The 17,843-nt window shown below is 42.6% G+C and overlaps 1 long non-coding RNA gene across 1 annotated transcript; it reads left to right on the top strand.

The window, feature by feature from the left end:
• Positions 1-2,214: 2,214 nt before the first annotated feature.
• LOC116959760 lies at positions 2,215-14,453 on the top strand. Its single transcript, XR_004406032.2, has 4 exons — positions 2,215-2,314; positions 2,406-2,472; positions 13,084-13,175; positions 13,338-14,453. It is a non-coding gene; the product is annotated as an uncharacterized LOC116959760 (long non-coding RNA).
• The last annotated feature ends 3,390 nt before the right edge of the window (positions 14,454-17,843 follow it).

Raw genomic sequence — 17,843 nt, 5'->3', positions numbered from 1 at the left:
CACATGGAGCTTGGAGTTTAAAAGTGGTGCAGGAGGTCAGGGCTTCACTTTGGTTTGGAGGTGGGGCTGTGTTTCGGTGGATTTTTTTTTTGTTGTTTTGTTTTGGTTTGGTTTGTTTTTTTTTAACTAGTTCTGCAGATTTTTAACCTGATTTTAGCTTATTGTATGCTAGCTCTGTATTGATATTGCTCCCCTGGATCTCGATGCTGTGAAGGTGAGGGTACTATGAGGCCCCCCCATGCTGTAACACAAAAGGTCAATCTGAGTTTGTTTCCTGTTGCCTGTGCTCACCTCTGGAATGGATACCAGTGGTGGGGGCTGGGGCTGAGTGTAAACCAAGCCCTGGTGAGCATTAGAGACCTACTTGAATCCATGAGATTTAGGTGAAGGCTGTAATGATTTCATTTTTCTGAGCTGTTTTTAGGAGTCTGGAAGAACACTGGTCTTTAAATGAATCTCAGTTTAATGCATTTAGGACCTGTGTGATTGATGGTGTCTATAAATACCATTTAAGTGCACAATAGAATATTTAACATGCCATTTTCAGCAGGCTTTGAGCCAGGCTCTCTGCTTTGCTCCTGCAGCAGCTTCCTCTGGCTGTGAGGGGACCCTTTGGGTGGTGTGTCCTTGGCACTGGGGAGGTGTGGCTGCGGGGGCTCCCTCAATACCACCACCCCCCATTTTGGCTAAGGTGTTGTCCAAAGAGCGTGCTGGGCAAGTGAAGTTTGCAGCACCATCAGGGCGGGCATCAGGGGATTTCTGTGCTTCGGGGACAACCTCTGGGACCTCAAGCTATGGGTCAGAATGAGGCAACAGCTGTTTTCTCCCAGGAAAAGGAGGAAATAACCTGGAGGGCAGCACAGGCAAATTGGGCAAGTGGCTCCAGGCGAATAGCTATGGGAAGCATAAAAATCGGGGGGAGGAGTGGAAGAGGTGAATTCTTCCCCCTCAATCCTCCAGAGACATCTGTGGTATTATTTATAATAGTTGGGGTGAGGGGGAAGACTTTTATAGGAATCTGATTACGTGTTTCTCGTTTTTGTGTTTAAGGAGGGAGATTCTTTTGATGCTAGAGTAGAAAAAAGTAGGGTTTACTGTATTAAAACTTGCAAATACTTAGCATAATCTAGTGATTAAAGCAGTCTTTCACTGGTACGCTTGCAAATCATAAATTCCCACTGCAGAATGTCTCCTGTGGCATTTTGCCAATTGACCTTTGCACATTTTGATCTCGCTTTGACTCTAGAAGTTCAGGCTGCTCCCTAGCTTGTTTAGTATCTGTTGTTAACAAAACACTTGCTATTTGAAATACACAGTGCTTAGTGTATGTGCTTCGGGTCCCTGAGCACATGCAATATTGACATCTTGAGGATCATAGAAAAAGCCCGACTCATTAGTGAAGAAATATTTAAATAAACATCCTCAAAGAAAGCAAACAAACTTGGCCATTAGGAAGATGATTTTTCAGCCTGAATTGCGCTAGCAGAGGTGTAGGAAGTACAAGTTTAGTGAACTGGGGAGGAGAGAGGAATTGTGTAGTGCTCACATGGAGCCAAGCTATTCACCCCCTGCCTGCCTTGCGGACTTGCGCGGCAGCCAGCGGTGAGGCTCCACTGGGAAGAGCGGGGACCTGTTCTGCCTCCTGCCCTGCCTTTCTCAGGGGCTGGGAGTGGAGCTGTGGGCCAGGTGGGAAGGCTGGAGCTCGAAGGGAATATGCCTGCCTGGTGTCTGGCAACCAGCAGCCACCAAGCACAGCCTTTCTGCAAAGCACTGCGACCACAATGGCTGCTGCATGCACGAGTCCGTCCTCATTCCTCCTGGATTCTTGTCCAAGATCTGCCTTTGGCTTACCCCCCTCTATTGTCTTCACATTTAAGAGTACAATGTATGGTATTTACCTTTCTCCTTCACTCCCACAAGTAGTCCTGCCGTCAAGGGCTGAAAACACTGGTTGAGACCTTTAAGATAAAAAGCTTATCGCGAGCACTGAGTATTCTTAAATAGGTTGGATATATATTTTGCAAGCCATGTGAAATTTATCATTTATAACCAATGAATGTGTGACAGTTAAGAAATATGAAAGAGAATTTGCTCTCTATGTTCAGGGTCTCTCAGTTCACATGAGTCAATCTCAGAATCGGAAGCCTAAAAAAGGTCACTTTGCAATCCATAAGTAGCTTTAAAGCCTTCCCAGGCCTTAAAGAATCAAGCTTAGCCAGTGCAAAAAAGCCTTCTGGAACAAGGTAACTCTGCCAGCAGAGAGCTGGAAAATGGAGAGAGCTGCTAAGTCTGACATCTCCTGTTCTTGATGCAGGTAGAGGAAGAGCAGAAGGGTTTCTAGAGGTTGAGCATATGTCTGATTTGTCACAGTTTCAGCTAATAATTCTCGTGTTTATCTATTCCAGGCTTATCTCCAAATGACCAAATGTAAAACTTGACATTGCCTTAGAGATACATGAAACAATGGAACTGGTAAGTAGTCCTACCTCTACAGAACCTGATATTCTCTTGTACTGTCCCCTGCCTTTCTTTGTCATTGCAGCCAACATATCCCAGCACTCAGCCACCAGCACCTGTAGTCTGCTGCTTCTTGCTAGACCTGCATCAGTCAAAACATGCAACAGAGTAAGCACGTTTCTTTAAATATTTCTTTAAATTCAGGCTTTCTTTCCATCCAAACCTCCAGTACCCACACATGAGGGAAGGTGAGAGATGCCTCCCATCACACAATGACAGAAACATGTTGTCTCTCAACGCACAGCTGACTCCCCTCCCCTTCATCACACTGAAAACCCAAGTGTTGTGCTTTCATAAAGAAGGCACCTGAAAACAGTCTCTCCCCAGGATCAGTTGCTCTGTGGAGGATGTGGACAGGCACCCCTTTGCAAACAGCTGTGGCAGTGAAAAATGTTACTGTCCCTCTTGGCCTGTCCACAGGAGCACCTTCCAACCTACACCTGTCAGAACAAGCTGGATTTACAAGGTAAGCTTCCCCTTGTTCCACTTTGGCTGAAGCAGGAGAAGTATTTTCATGAGCTGCTCAGCTGGAATGTGAGCTCCTAGGCTGGGGTAGGGATGAACTCCCAGCCACAGGGGCTAGGCTGGAGGCAGGTTAGTCTCCTTGGATCAGCACAGCTGAATCTGGGGACAAACAGCCAGTCCCTGCTTATTTGATATAAACACTTTTGTTCATCCACCTCCTGCTAGTTAACTTCCCCTGAAGTGGAGCTTCCCACTTCATTCCCTTCCCCGTTTCCATGATGCCTTAGTCATTTGAGAAGATCTGGGACAAAACCCCACCTTGACACCTCCCTCCTGTTTGCCCATCCTTCCTTTAGATGCCTCGTCAGGTTGTGAAGCTGGTGCCAGCTATCAGCATTGGACTGTGACTAATGTTCATTTTCTTGCACAACAGCATTCTTGGTTTCTTATTACCCATCTTCAGCCTTCCTGCCATCATCTTCTCTTCCTATCCTCACATTTATGTCATGCGTTCATTGCAAGTAATTAGCTCTTATGAATTGCAAGTCTGGTTTCCTCGGGAAATGAGGTTTAGGTGATCGTGCTCTGTACGTCCTCAGATAACTGTTGAATAAACTGTGTGATTTAATTTGGATGATGGAGAGTGGGCTCAAAGCTAATTGAATTCCTACAGGTTTTGTGCAAGTAGTCAGCTAGCTGGTGCAGAGAGGAACCCTGAAATCATGTGCTAGAAAGAAAGGTAACAGATAAATTTGCATCTTTATTTGATACAAAACAATTCATAAGGGAGATGCATTAATAAGTATCAAAGTGCCTCAGTTTGTACCTGCAAATGACCACAAGACATAAGAAACCTGGACTCTTGTGTTAGTGCTTGCTGAATTACTTGCTTTTTTTTGTTATTTGCGCAGTGACTGAGACAATAGCTTTAGATCCCTGAGAGGGATTTTTAGTGTGTTACTACAGACCATGAAACAGTAATAACAGCAATAAATGCAGACTGTACTAATGAATGTTTCCCATCCATGAAGCTATTTTCAGGGCAGCACCTTTCCATAATCCTGCTGGCTCTGGCACTTCTCCATAGATTTCTCTGCCACAGCATTGTAAAATCTTGTTCAGTCTCAATGCACTAATTTTGCATCTGTTTCATTTCAAACGGTGGCACAATAGTGCTTGAAAGGACATTTTGTCTTTCTTCGTTGTTCCTGCTGGGAACGAAAGGCAACTCTGGTTCTGTTTCACCAGGGTCCACCAAACTGACATAGTGCAGTTGAGTTTTGGCCATCTTCTCAGGCTGCCCACTCCCCTGGTTGGTGAATCGCAGGAGATCTAGTCACCAGAAGTTCATCTGACAACTGCAGGGCACAAAATTTTACCCCACCATTTTGGTGGTTTCTGCCAGCAGCAGATTCTCAGCCCTTGCCCATCACATTCCCCTTCCACTGACAAGCTTAAAAAGTAGCCGGGTGACACGTAGGCACGTGCAACCCTGCAAGAAATCAACTGGCCTGCAAATGGCAGGTGATGGATCTAAACCTGGCTCAAGGTTTCCAGCTCCTGACTGCTTATACCACAAAGGTGATAAGTGCAGTACTAAAAATCAGTGTGAGGTTTTGCATGGTGACACACGTCGGCCCAGAAGAGGAGAAAACAGAGGACTTAACCACAGACCAATTCTATTTTTTTCTGAAAAAGGGCACTTTTCCAATGTAAAGCAATTCCTAAAAATAAAAAGTCTTGTGCAGCAGTTTGGCTGCCATGTTTCATGCAGTAGTGCCATGTTACAGAGATAAACATCAGTGCTTAGCTTACAGATTGTCTCAACACCTGGAAGGCTGTTATAGAGACAGGTTTAATAATTAATTGTCACTTCCCTGAGACAATGCACCCTGGATCTCTTAAGGACCATATTGCACACCAGGTAACAGGAGGAGTAGGCAAAAGAGACAAAAGCATTAGAAAAGATAAAAAGACTGAGCTCAAATAACATTATTCCTCATGTTGTGGTGGAAATGGGGCTATATTCACCTGATCCTGTGAGGAGGTTGCCTAGAGATGGTTCAAAGTACTTGAGGTCAAAATACTTGTATTCCAAAGTTGCTTTTAAATAAATGACTCTCATACGGGTGGTGGCAAGAAAGATGGGAGCAGATCGATTCCTTGATGTTACTACACTGGGCTTATGTCATGTCACCCTGCACAGATGGGGTTACAGAGGGGTGGTTTTGTAATCAGAAAAATACAGCACCTGGAAATGATGATGGAAGGTTCCTATAGGATATGTTTTCTGTATGTGCTATATATTTTTTTTCTGATCTGTTTAGCACTACATTTTTCTATGAAAGCTATAAACCTAATGAAATCAAATGCTACAATGAAGTGAGTAGTATGAAAAAGTATTATTCTGCTGGGCTCCTTAGTGACCATATTCTGGCAGCACTAGCATCTACTTCTGTCTGTGTCTTGGCAACCTTCCCATGACAGTTGCCATCGTTTACCACCTTCCTGGGGGCCTGTGTGTTACGATAAGAGTATCGAGAAGAAAGGAAATGTCTGTGTGCCCACCTGGATTGTGGGTGAAGGTAGAGGGCCAGGTGAAGGAGGTGACGGGCAGAAGAGGAAGGGCTCAGGGAGAGGAGGCCAAGCCTGGGGTATGCAAACAAATAAGTACATACAACAGGTAAATGTGGACTTGTGTTGGGGTGGGCAAATGATGTGCTTCAAGATGTGGTGCATAAAAGCATCAGATGTGCACGTGGGGAAGGAAAGACCCCCAATGTATCAACTGCACCTTTCTCCAACTAATGCTTTAATTTTTTTTTTTTTTTTTAAATTGCTGCAAACACATAAGGAATTTGAGCCATAGGGATATGAATGATGCACAATCTTAATTTAAACTACAGTGCAGGTGCAAGCACCATGAGCAAAGGTTATCTGGTGACATGGATGAATAGATATATAGCAGCTGATGGCACAGACCTGCACGTTCTCATAGCAGTGCTGTTTTGCAAACTCTGATGCAGGAAAATCTTATCATAATAGCTTACTTGACCAACTGTGTATGTTTACTGATGTGAATAGTCTGATCTTAATGGAATTGATGAAATGAGCATAATTATGAACATGATTAAGATATCTACAAGGACAAGAATAACTGATGGTGCCTGCTGTGTTGTGGATTTAGGCTGCTGGTGATCAGTGTGTGTTTCATTATTGAGCGAAGCCCACTGATGTCCTGGGCAAGACACACAGTCCATTTTTCTCATGTTTTTTATTGCCGAAGAGGATCTTGATTTCAGTGAGTCAGAGTTCTTTGGTAAACATGTTCATTCAGATGGCTTTGAAAAATGTGTTTCCTTATGAACTGTAGCTGGGTCTCAAACTTCTTTGATAAGCACAGTGAACAAATTGAAATACTAATCATTGATCTGGGCAGTTAAATTACTTTTGAAGATGGTTCTGATGCTGTTGGGCACACTTTCACAGTGCTGTTGTAAAAGGAAAGAACTCCTGAGCTGGAAGAGGGGTTTAATAGAGGAAATTACTTGGGATTGCACTGGCTTCTGTAAGATAGACTGTTGCTGAGGAAAAGCTCTGTTGGCCAGCTTCCTCTTAGTTTATGGCCAGATCCTCAAAGTACAAGTCATACTGAGCCAACTGAAGGCACTTTTATACTACCTGAATTTCTTACCCTGTACTTTCTAATCATTTTTGAGAGCTTGCATCTGTTAATCTGCCATAAAAAACTAGCCTGAGCTGAAGCACAGCATTTCTCAACCAAGTCTGTAAATCTCTCCTCTATAAGACATTTGAACGAATTTGTTGTCTCTGGCATAGAGATTTTAAATTACATAACAGCAAGTTGTATGTGAAGAACCAGTAGGAGCAACAGTGAGATATGTTTGTGGAGATGAGGGAATTGCTCTCTTGATTGTGAGAAGTAGCAAATAGCTTGTGTGACTCCACAATGTCTGGGCTTTTAAGCAAGTGCTGGAAGATGCAATCATGATACCATAACTGGCTTGTAGAGATTGTACACATTTCAATTTTGGTTCTATCTCTGATGAAACAGCTTTTTCCTATCTCCTCCTTAGCTATAAGTGTTGGCACTCTCGCTATGCACCACTGCTCCAGCACTGGTGATAACATTCAGCATTTGCTGAGTACTTTACATACTTCCAGTGCTGAAAAAAACATTAGCTTATTAAAACTTCCACTGTTTCTGTAATAGAGCAGTGATTAGAATTATCTTCACTTTATGGGCAGGAATAAGGGAGAACGGAGTTTGAGTGACCGGACCGTAGCAAATTAGTGGCAAAGTTAGGATGGTGCTGTTGATTTCTGCATATCCTCTAAAGACTCCTGAAAATTATATTCCCTATTCACTCAGCTGAATAGCCTTGGGCTTTCTCTTTTAGTGCGGGTGTGAACTTGAGTCTAATAGGTAGTGGGAATTCAAATTTCTGGCATTGATGGTTTTTGTTTTGCTTTGTTTTCTTCAAAACTCTTTGACCCTAACTGTGAGGGACTGGAAAATTTTTAAGGCTGTTAAGTTTCCATGTCTTATTTTGCTAACTCTTGAATGCAGTAGTAGAGTCCCTATCAGAAGGAGTTACAGGCTTTGCACATCAATGTTTGTAAAGCACACCATTGCCTGATGGAGTAATGGGAGATGCTGCTCCGTGGTGCAACCACTTCTGTGTTGCCAACAGAAATGTTAAACAGTGCTGGTCCCAATACTGACCCCTGAGGAACGCCACTGGTCATTGGTCTCCACTTGGACATCGAGCCATTGACCACAACTCTTTGAATGTGACCATCCAGACAATTCCTTATCTGTGGAGTGGTCCATCCATCAAATCCAATTTCCAATTTAGAGACAAGATGTCATGAGGGACAGTGTCAGACATTTTGCACATGGCTGGGTAGATGACACCAGTGGCTCTTCCCTTATCCACCAACGCTGTAACCCTGTTGAAGGCCATCAGATTTGTCAGGCATGATTTGCCCTTAGTGAAGCCAAGTTGGCTGTCACCAGCCACCTCCTTTTTATCCATGTGCCCTAGCACATTTTGAGGAGGATCCACTCCATGATTCTGCTGGGCACAGAGGTGAGACTGACTGGCCTGTAGTTCCTAGGTCTTCCTTGTTCTCTTTTTAAAAGTGGGGGTTATGTTTCCCCTTTTCCAGTCAGTGGGAACTTTACCAGACTGCCATGACTTCTCAAATATAATGGATGTTGTCTTAGACACTACATCCACCAGTTCTCTCAGGACCCACAGATGCAGCTCATTGGGTGCGATGGGCTTGTGCACCTTCAGGTTTCTTAGATGGTCTTGAACCTGATCTCCTATGGTAGGCAGTTATTCTCCCATGCTCTGCCTTTGCCTTCTGTGTACTAAGCAGTGTGGCTGGAGCACTTGTCAGTGAAGACTGAGACAAAAAAATCGAGAACCTCAGCTTTTTCCATGTCCTGGGTAACTAGGTCTCCTGTTTCCTTCCAGAGAAGGCCCACATTTTCCCTAGACTTCCTTTTATCACTAACATACCTATAGAAGTCTTCTTGTTGCCCTTGATGTCCTTGGCCAGATTTAATTCTTTCAGGGCTTTGGCCCTCCTAACCTGATCCCTGGCTGCTTGGACAGTTCTTCTGTATTCCTCCCAGGCTATCTGTTCTTGCTTCCACCCTCTGTAGGCTTCCTTTTAGTGTCTGAGCTTGTCCAGGAGATCCTTGTTCATCCATGCAGGCCTCCTGGCTGCCTCCTTGTCAGGATGCATCGCTCCTGAACTTGGAGGATGTGATCCTTGAATACCAACCAGCTTTCTTATGTTCCTCTTGCCTCCAGGGCTTTATCCCATGGTAGTCCACCAAGCAGATACCTGAATAGGCCAAAATCTGCTCTCCTGAAGTCCAGGGTAGCGAGCTTGCTCTGCACCTTCCTTGCTGCCCTAAAGATCCTGAATTCCACCATTTCATGGTCACTGCAGCCAAGGCTGCCCTTGAGCTTCACACTCCACATCAGCCCCTCCTTGTTGGTGAGAAGAAGGTCCAGCATAGCCCCTCTCCTTGTTGGCTCCTCCATCACTCAGAGAAGGAAGTTATCATCAACACATTCCAGGAATCTTCTGGATTGCTTATACCCTGATGCATGTCCCTCCAACAGATAGCAGGGTGGTTGAAGTCCCTTGTGAGGGTCAGGGCCTGTAAATGTGTGGCTGCTCCTATCTATCTGTAGAGGGCCTCATCTGCTCGGTCTTCCTGGTCAGCTGGCCTGTAGCAGACCCCCACTATAATGTCACCTACCCCTTTTCAAGTTTGATTGCCACTCCAAGGTCATTTTTATTTTGCACCGAGCTCTGTGCAGTTGTGGTTTCAGCTGGAATAAAGTTAGTTTTCTTCCTAGTAGCTGGTACAGTGCTGTGTTTTGGATTTAGGATGAAAATAATGTTGATAACACACTGATGTTTTAGTTGTTGCTAAGCAGTGTTTATATTAAGTCTGTCAGGGACTTTTCAGCTTCTCATACTGCCTTGCCAGAGAAGGCTGGGGGTGCACAAGAAGCTGGGAGGGGACACAGCAAGAACAGCTGAGCCAAATGAGCCTAAGTGGTATTCCATATCGTATGACATCATGGCCAGTATATAAACCAGGGGAGGTGGCCAGGGGACACTGGGGCTCAGGGATTGGCTTGGCATCAGTCAGGGTTTGGTGAGCATTTGTATTGTACATCACTTGTTTTCTATATTTTATTTTTATTTTCCTTTCCCTTTCTGTCCTGTTAAACTGTCTTTATCTCAACCCACAAATTTTACTACTTTTTTTTTTTTTTTTTTTTTTCCCCCCCCAATTCTCTCTCCTATTCTTTGAGGAGGAGGGGAGTGAGCAAGCAGCTATTTGGTGCTTAATTGCTGGCTGGGGTTAAACCACAACAGCAATGATTCACACTTTACACCATTTGCCACTGATAAGAATGGATCATCATTAGAATTTGATTTCTTCTGCAGAGTTTTCTAGGAGCTGGAGATTGGGTGATTAATTTTATTGGGACAATAAATTATAAAGGAAGGACTATGTCATTCTTCTTCAACAACACTTCTTTCCAAGATGACAGCATAATAAATTACAGGCGTACAGCAAATTCCTAAATGCAGTCAGTTGACTCCCTGTGCTAGGTGGATGGAATAAGAGCAGTGGTGAAGAGTTTGGTCAATAAAGTTGCATGGAAGCTTTACCACTGCCTTAAGTCAGTATTGGGTGATCTATTTTTGACAGAGAGTTGAGCTTAAAAGCTCACACTGAAAAAAGTTTCCTTTGACCAGGTCAGATACTCTGTGTGTTTCTGACAAAGATCTCTCCTAATGTATCATATTTTAAATAGCAGGGTTTGCCTTGCTGGATTGAGCCATTAGTGTCTTGAGATTTTCATCTGGACTGTAATAATGATCAGTGTCTGAGGCTTCAAAGCAAGTAAGGAAAAAGAAGAAGAATCAAAAAAAAAAATAACACAAGAAGGCCCAAATGTCTGCTACTTACATAATTATAGGGACAGGAAATACCTGTTCTGACCCCCTTGATTTTCAGCTTCCATCTTGATTTGTTTATCCTTACATTCATGTCCAAAATACAGGTATTCTTGAATAATAAAATATTTGCTCCCTTCTGTTGCTTTTCAGTGCCCTATACCCAAGCAGCAATGTATTGATGGTGCACTCCACCGGGGCTGCAATTCAAGCTGTGAACCACTGTGGCTTGGGAGCTGCTTCACAAATGTTTTGGAAAGAGGGGGCAGGAGCTGGAATCAGTAACCACACAAGCTGTCCCACTGCATTTATCCCCTCTCATGATTTAATTCATGAAGGCCAGCAGGGACTGTTATGATTATCCACACTGAACTCCTGCTTACGTTGTATAATTTAACCGGGTAATTCTTGCATTGGACCAAACAACCTGTGACTGAACAAGTATGTATTTTTAGAAACACCATTAATCCTGATTAAATCATTTCACGTCATGGAGAATTCTCAAAAAAAGCCTTGGAAAGCTGTTCACCTGACTTTCCTAAATGTAACCAGGAGGTAATTAGTCTGCCCAAGGTGCTGCTAGGAGTTGCTAGCTAAGGCCAGGGAACAGAAAGGGGTGAGTGAGCTCCCAGTCCATACTGTCAATATAGGAAATCCTTCCACACTAACATCCATAGGATGTTATCAATCAAATTGAAATACACAATTTGTTATTCTAAAACCATAGGTGTTGGGTTCATTAGATGCCCCTGTACTGATGCTGCGCTGTGCAGGCTTTTACTGCTTTGGACTGCATTCAAAGTGAAAAGATGCTCTTTGAAAACTGACAGCCAGTGTAAGACTAGGGTTCAGAAACACTTAACCATTTTTTTTTAATTCTCCTCTGTATGGCTGAACAACTAAAAAGCTGAGCTGCAGTTTTCTGTAACAGGAGGCATTCTGCACCTGAGGAGGCAGGGGACATGGCTGCTGGCTTCTAGGCATGACCCCCTAACTTGTGCTATTTACACTTTTGACAAAATTAACCAATATAAGATGTGTTAAATGCAGGGCAGCTACTGATCAGAAAACCCAGAAATCTGTTGGTGCTCTTGCTCTCATTCAAGAAAATTTCCACTGATTCTTATGTAAAGGCATCATAATTTAGCTCATCAGCTCTGCTTTTTAAACAAACACGTAAACATGTGCATGCACGCACACTCCTCTCTCTCTGTCCTTTTAGAGACTATAATGTGTTCTTAAGAATTTGGGCCAGAGGTTTTGAAGAGAAAATCTGCTTAGTGGCCCAGATATTCATAAAGCTGCTAGCAAATATAAAGAGAAAGACAGCATGACAGATGTGCAGACAATTAGGAGGAATTGTTACAGGCACGAGAATCGTTCATTGCTGACGCGTGTTCCCCAGCTTACTCGACCCACTTGCAGTGTGCCCTTTGGAGGGTATTTGATGTTGTGTCATTTTGTTTTTCTGGCAATGTCCTAGAGAATCCTACTTTAAGAGTGTTATCACTGGGTAGGGAATGAATCCTGTTCCCTTGGGGTTCATAGCGGCTGGATGCATTTATTCTGAAGGCGAGTTTCAAGGTAACAAGGGTTACAGGGCGAAGGTCTTTGATACCAAAGCCAATAAGAAAAGGAATGGGGAAGGCAAGTAAGAAGGGGGTATTGAAGTCCCCGTATATTTATTATAATCCTATTTTGAGAACCACGGAGCTGGAACCCTCCCTAACTCCCGTTGGTGAGGTTTCCTTGGCAGAGCTACAGAAGCAGCCAATACATGTGAGCATTTAGTTTCTCTGAGACTCAGACAATTTTGGTGTCTAAAGGTAGGTTCAGTATTTTAGTACTGATTGATTCTGTAGGGGAAAAAAAACCAACCACAAAGCCAAAACAAACAACATAACTTGGGATTTTTCTAATTTAATTTATTAAATGTCTTTGTCCAAACCACCAGCTCAGGGACTCATTATTCATTTAAATTTCAAATCTTTAGCCTCAAACACACAAGTATGAAAGACTAGTCCACCATATTGTACCTACAGGCAAGGTTCATTTTTTTTTCTCCTCACTGTTCACCATGTTGAACTGCACTTTGTTTCTTTATGCCAACTTCATCTTCAGATCAAGTAATCCTGGCATAGTCTCTTAACAGTCTTTGAGTGTTTGCTACAGAGAAACTTATCCTGAGTTATTCTTCCTCCTTGTTTGCTTCTTTATGGTGACTTTGGTTAAATCAGGAGAGAAAAACCTTTTCCTTATTGAAAGTTGAATGGGCTTTGATGAGCCATAAATTTAAACACACCTAATGCATTCGGTGTACTGAGGATGAGTACCCATGTGGGTAAGGGGGACTGTGAGTCACAAGCTCCCTTTGCCTGGATTAATAGTGATAGTAATATAGTGATCGCTATTCAAAAAAGTAAACATTCTTAAAAGTGAGCCATCATACAGAATCCATATACTCCTATAAGATAACACTAAATCAGTCACATCAGGTTCTCTAAATGTTTTTTTCAGAGACAGCTTCCAGAAAAGATAAAGAATTCACTGTATTTCTGTGATCACAATTCTCTCTAGGAGCAACCAATCTATTGTATTGTAAATCTGGCCACATAACAGCAGTGAAAACCTGTGATTAGAGGAACCCAGCTTTCTAAAGGACTAAAGAGGTGAGTTGGTATACTAGTTCTGACAAGGGTAAAGTATTAGCCCTTCTTTGGAATTGGACCAAAAAATCCAATTTTGTCATTTCATCCGAAGAAGCAAAATACGGCACAAAGATTGCAAAGCAAGTATGTTTGAAAACTTAACAAGCTGCAAATGTTTTGTAGGGTTTGATCCAAAGCCTGTTGAAGTCCATGGAGAGGAATGGTTTCTCAAATACAGCAGGAATGAGAGACAAGGAAGAGGAAAAACAGTGGAGAACTTCAGGGAAAGAAGAGCAAAGGGAAAAAAATTATAAAGTGACAGGCTAATCAGAATTATATCACAGCTTGCCCTCTTTAATCCCCACATATGTTCTCCATTGTTCTTGTTAGTTTTTCATATATTCTTTATGGTAAGGTCAGAGCTAGCACCTTGTTTCTGGAAGAGAAGCTCCCTGCACTAAAGCATTTTACCAGCTGGCTGTAAGGCTCTTCACATCAAACCTTGAAGGAAAGACCTGCTCTTCCTCTACCTCAGAGCCCTCCTGACAGGCAAGTGGAGATGCCTTTTCTTCTGGGACCTGCTCCTCTATCAGTCCCCTCACAGGACTGTAGGTTCTTCAGTTGTGTGCTGTTGTGCTGCAAAATGCCTCTTTTGTCCCCCTCTTCTCATTGCAGACTCAGTCATGGCTCAGAAACAGAGAGAGCCAACCACAACAACTTCCCCCAGAGGTTCGGAACTAATATTAACACAGTCTATTACCTTCAAAGAAATTAACTTATTTTGAATGAGACTGGATAAAAAATTAATGTGAATGTGTAGATGTTAAAGTATCTTTTCTGTTATTGAATTATTCTTCAGGCCTTTGCATGTTCTCAATTTGCCTTTCTTCCAAGGTGAAATTCAACCCAGGCAAAATTTACTTTCCCCTCCATTATGATCATGAAACTTTTACTTGAGTAAATTTTCTTCCTTGAAGCCAAATTCAGTTCTGTGTTTCACTCAATTTTATTTGCAGTCAAAAGCACCAAATCTTCTTAAAGTACACAGAGCATATATTTGGTCCACTGTGAAGCCAGAGTCACTAATGAGCATGGAGTTGCTCATCAACAGGGTGGGTGTTTGCTAGAGAAAATACTATTTGGAAAAGTTGCACGTTACTTGAGTAAATTCCCCATCAGGAGGCCAGGCTGCTAAGCTACTGGAAAAGTAGGGTAGTCAGCAATAGAGAAGCTTTTGGAAGGTTAAGTGTGATCAGATTATTTGACATTGAAGTCAATAGATCAATAGGTTCCTGTACCTCTCCCCCAAAGAAATCTTTCTTTGCTGAAAACCTACGATGTAAATTATGAGAAACTGCTTACCACTGTGGCAAGGATGAGATGTTTTGTGTTTTTATGTTTTGTGTGTTAAAGGCTCTAGGCAGGTGAAAAGATGTGCAGCACCACATTAATAGGAAATAGTAATGGCAGTTGCAGAGATGGAAAAGGGATGCTGGAGCATCTTGATTAAGGATACCAAAAGGCAAGCATGGTGCTGTTTGCCATGCCAACTTCTGCTGTTCAGGTTGATCACAGGGCAGACCACAAGCCAGCCTTGAGCCATGGGACGTGGCAGGTCTGTCACCACCCCACGTTCTCCATGGAGAGATGCAAATCTTCCGTTTGCCCAGGCTCTTCCCCAGCTTGTTTTTAGGTGCCCAACAGCACTGAAAACACCCCCACACCTCTGCCAGCAAGTGTGCTCCAGAGGTGTGCTGCAAGCAGGGGGTCTGGCCGGTGGCCTCGGCCACCCAGGTTTCATGTCCCCTCCTCTCACCCGCACTGGAGGGGACCTGAACCACCGGGGTGTTGCTGTTCGCATCCAGAAACTAAGGGCAGGAAAACATGGAGTTTTATTCACATTTAGAGGAGTTTGGGGGTTTTAAATCTGTTGTTCAAACATACAGTGAATGTTTTTAAAGCCCCTACTCTCCAAGTTATTTACTATTACTTTTAATTAATTATAGTAAGCCTTGTTGCTTTGTCATATGGGAAGTAAACGGCTGCTTTGACTAACTAAATACTCAAATCAGGTTGGAGAAGGTTTTAATTAGTTAATATCATTAATCACACAGTCTGTTCCTTGCTGTTCATGTGCTATGGAACAGTAGAAATGGCTGTTATTATGCAATGAGACTGCAACCGTGCTTATTCCTTCAAGATAGTTAAAAAAGTGTTCTGTCTGTGTCTCGTAATATGTACCAGCAGGTGTATTTTTTCTTAGGTTCCTGTCTTAGAGTTTAATAACATTAATATGCAGTACATCATTTGTTGGGGACACATACCTTACATTAGCAAGAGAACGAGTTATGTGATTTATAGAGGCAAGTTACAAGTTTGCAGTGAAATGGGAATTCTGTGAGGGCTGCAGTACATCCTGTTCATATCTACCAATGGTTGAGAAGGACAGAAGTATCAGAATTTGAGACCAGGTTAATGAATGGATGCACAGAAAAAAGATTAAAAAATCCCCAACTTTAAAATTGCTCATGCAAAAATGCCATAAAGCACTGTAAAAGATCTAAACCTATGTGTTTTGCTCCTATGTGCTGCAAAATTAATGTGGAAGTTTGAAATCTGGTATAGTAAGAGGGTGGAAAAAATCCAGTGCAATTCATCTTAGAAGCATATTTTGTAACTTTAAAAGACGTGACAATTAATCTACAGTAGTCATGTTTAAGAAATATATGTAGTGCTCATAAAAATCTTCATGCTGACATCAATGTATAGAAATCATGTTGGGCAGACTCCTCTGCAGCGTAAGTGATGGTAATTTGAAATCAATGACCCAAACTCTGACAATTTGGACTGGCTGCAGGTCTGCCTGTACTCATTTTTCATACGATAGGTACAGAATGGGCAATGGTGAGGCTAGCTTCCCATGCAGGGCAATTGCTTCTCTGCCCTGATCAAAAGGGATTATTCCCAGATCAGAGTTGAAAGAGATGATTAATCTGCGCACATTGTTCAATTCTGGGTCTTTGTATTGTGGTCAGCAGTTCATGAAAATCCTAAGTGGGAAGCACCACCCCCTCTTCTCCCCTTGGCTGCCGGGTAGTAACAACTTGCAGTTACTACTCGTCTGGTCTGGACTCATTCAGTTGCCTGGAGGTAAAAGATATGTAACCGCTAATGAATCTTTTGAATTGCCTAGTTCCCACTTCTTCACCTAAATTACACTTTTTAAGGCTATTTACCAAAATTACACAGTATTCTTTGGAGAAGTTTCTGCTTTTCACAGTCATCATTCTATATGTCCTCTCTTGGAAAATTGCAGGGGCATTATATCACTGCTATAGGTGTTACTTATCATTATCTCTACTGGGAAATCAGTTGGTGCTGCAGAGGATAACAACAAACATTTATAGCAAAGAGGAGATGATACTCTCCTGTGGTGATATTGATGACACTGATAGATGGTAAATAGACGGTTGGAGAAAACCCTACTGTTAGCCTGGCAGGCTTGACCTTAAACAGTTATGTAGGCTTACACATTCTGATTTCAGCCTGCCACCAAAGCAGAAGCAGTGAGTGCAGTACACAAGTAGGCTGAGTGCCAGTGTTAAAATTGCATTTGCATCACTTTTGCTTGTTTTTAGAAAAATGCTCTGGGTCTGTTTGGTTGAGTAGTGAAGGAAGAACTTCTCATTATTTTAATGTGAGGCTCTGTGGCCTGAAGTGGAATAACAGCCACCAGTCCTTTACTGTTCTTGCAGTCAGAAAACAATACTAAAATATATCAAAGTGTCTGACCTCTCCTGGTTCTCTGAAAACCTCAGCCACTGCTTCTACTGTGTATCCCATGATTGAAAGCACATGCCAAGGCTCCACTGCACACCTGCTCCCTGGTTTGGCCTTTAAGTTTGTCCTTTTCATAGCTTTCGGTACTGGTGGCAGTGATCTCTCAGAGGATTATTTTCATGTAAAGTCCTACAGAGGTCACAGTAACACGACAGACTCTCTTTGCCAGGCACTGTACAAATGCATAATGAGTGACAGTACCTGCCTGGGATGACACACAAACCCTATCTGTGGCAAGTAGGAGTCCCCTGGTATTTTCTGTAATAAAGATACAATGCCCTAATTTAATTCCAGTTTGGGTAATTACATTGTCTAGAGTCACATTTGCCAGTGGTATCGCCAGGATGTAGCGTTCCACATTTGCTGCTTTGGCTGTTGTGAATAAACTGTTCAGCTATCACACTGTTAGCTAGTACTTAACGCATGACCATGGACATTCTCAAAATTTGTAAAATAACCAGAGCTGATTGAACAGGTCCACATCACACTGCAGAATTAACTGCACCTCAGAGATAAATGAGGTTTCTCCTTTATTTAGTATAGGCCTAAATCTATTTCCTCTAAATTCAGTAACAAACTGTGATTGACTCCAGGGCAAATTTGGCTCCAGTCCTTCAGTAATGGATGGAATTTAGATTTGCAGTGAGTGAAACTCGGCACTGTATGTTTAAGATAGTATCGTTTTTCCATGTGATCTAAAAGTAACTTTCTGTGACTTCTTCAGGTCTCAGACTTGCCAATTTATAACTTTGTGTAATTGTTTTCTGAAGGGCAGCATTTGCATCTTTGAAGAAACCTAGCAACACTCACGTGAAAGAAAAATAATTAAAATGCAGTAGACTATTAGAA

This window comes from Tyto alba, unplaced genomic scaffold (genome assembly GCF_018691265.1).
Source record: "Tyto alba isolate M040663 unplaced genomic scaffold, T.alba_DEE_v4.0 Super-Scaffold_16, whole genome shotgun sequence".
NCBI classification, from domain to species: domain Eukaryota; kingdom Metazoa; phylum Chordata; class Aves; order Strigiformes; family Tytonidae; genus Tyto; species Tyto alba.
This window is presented reverse-complemented; position numbering and strand designations above follow the sequence as displayed.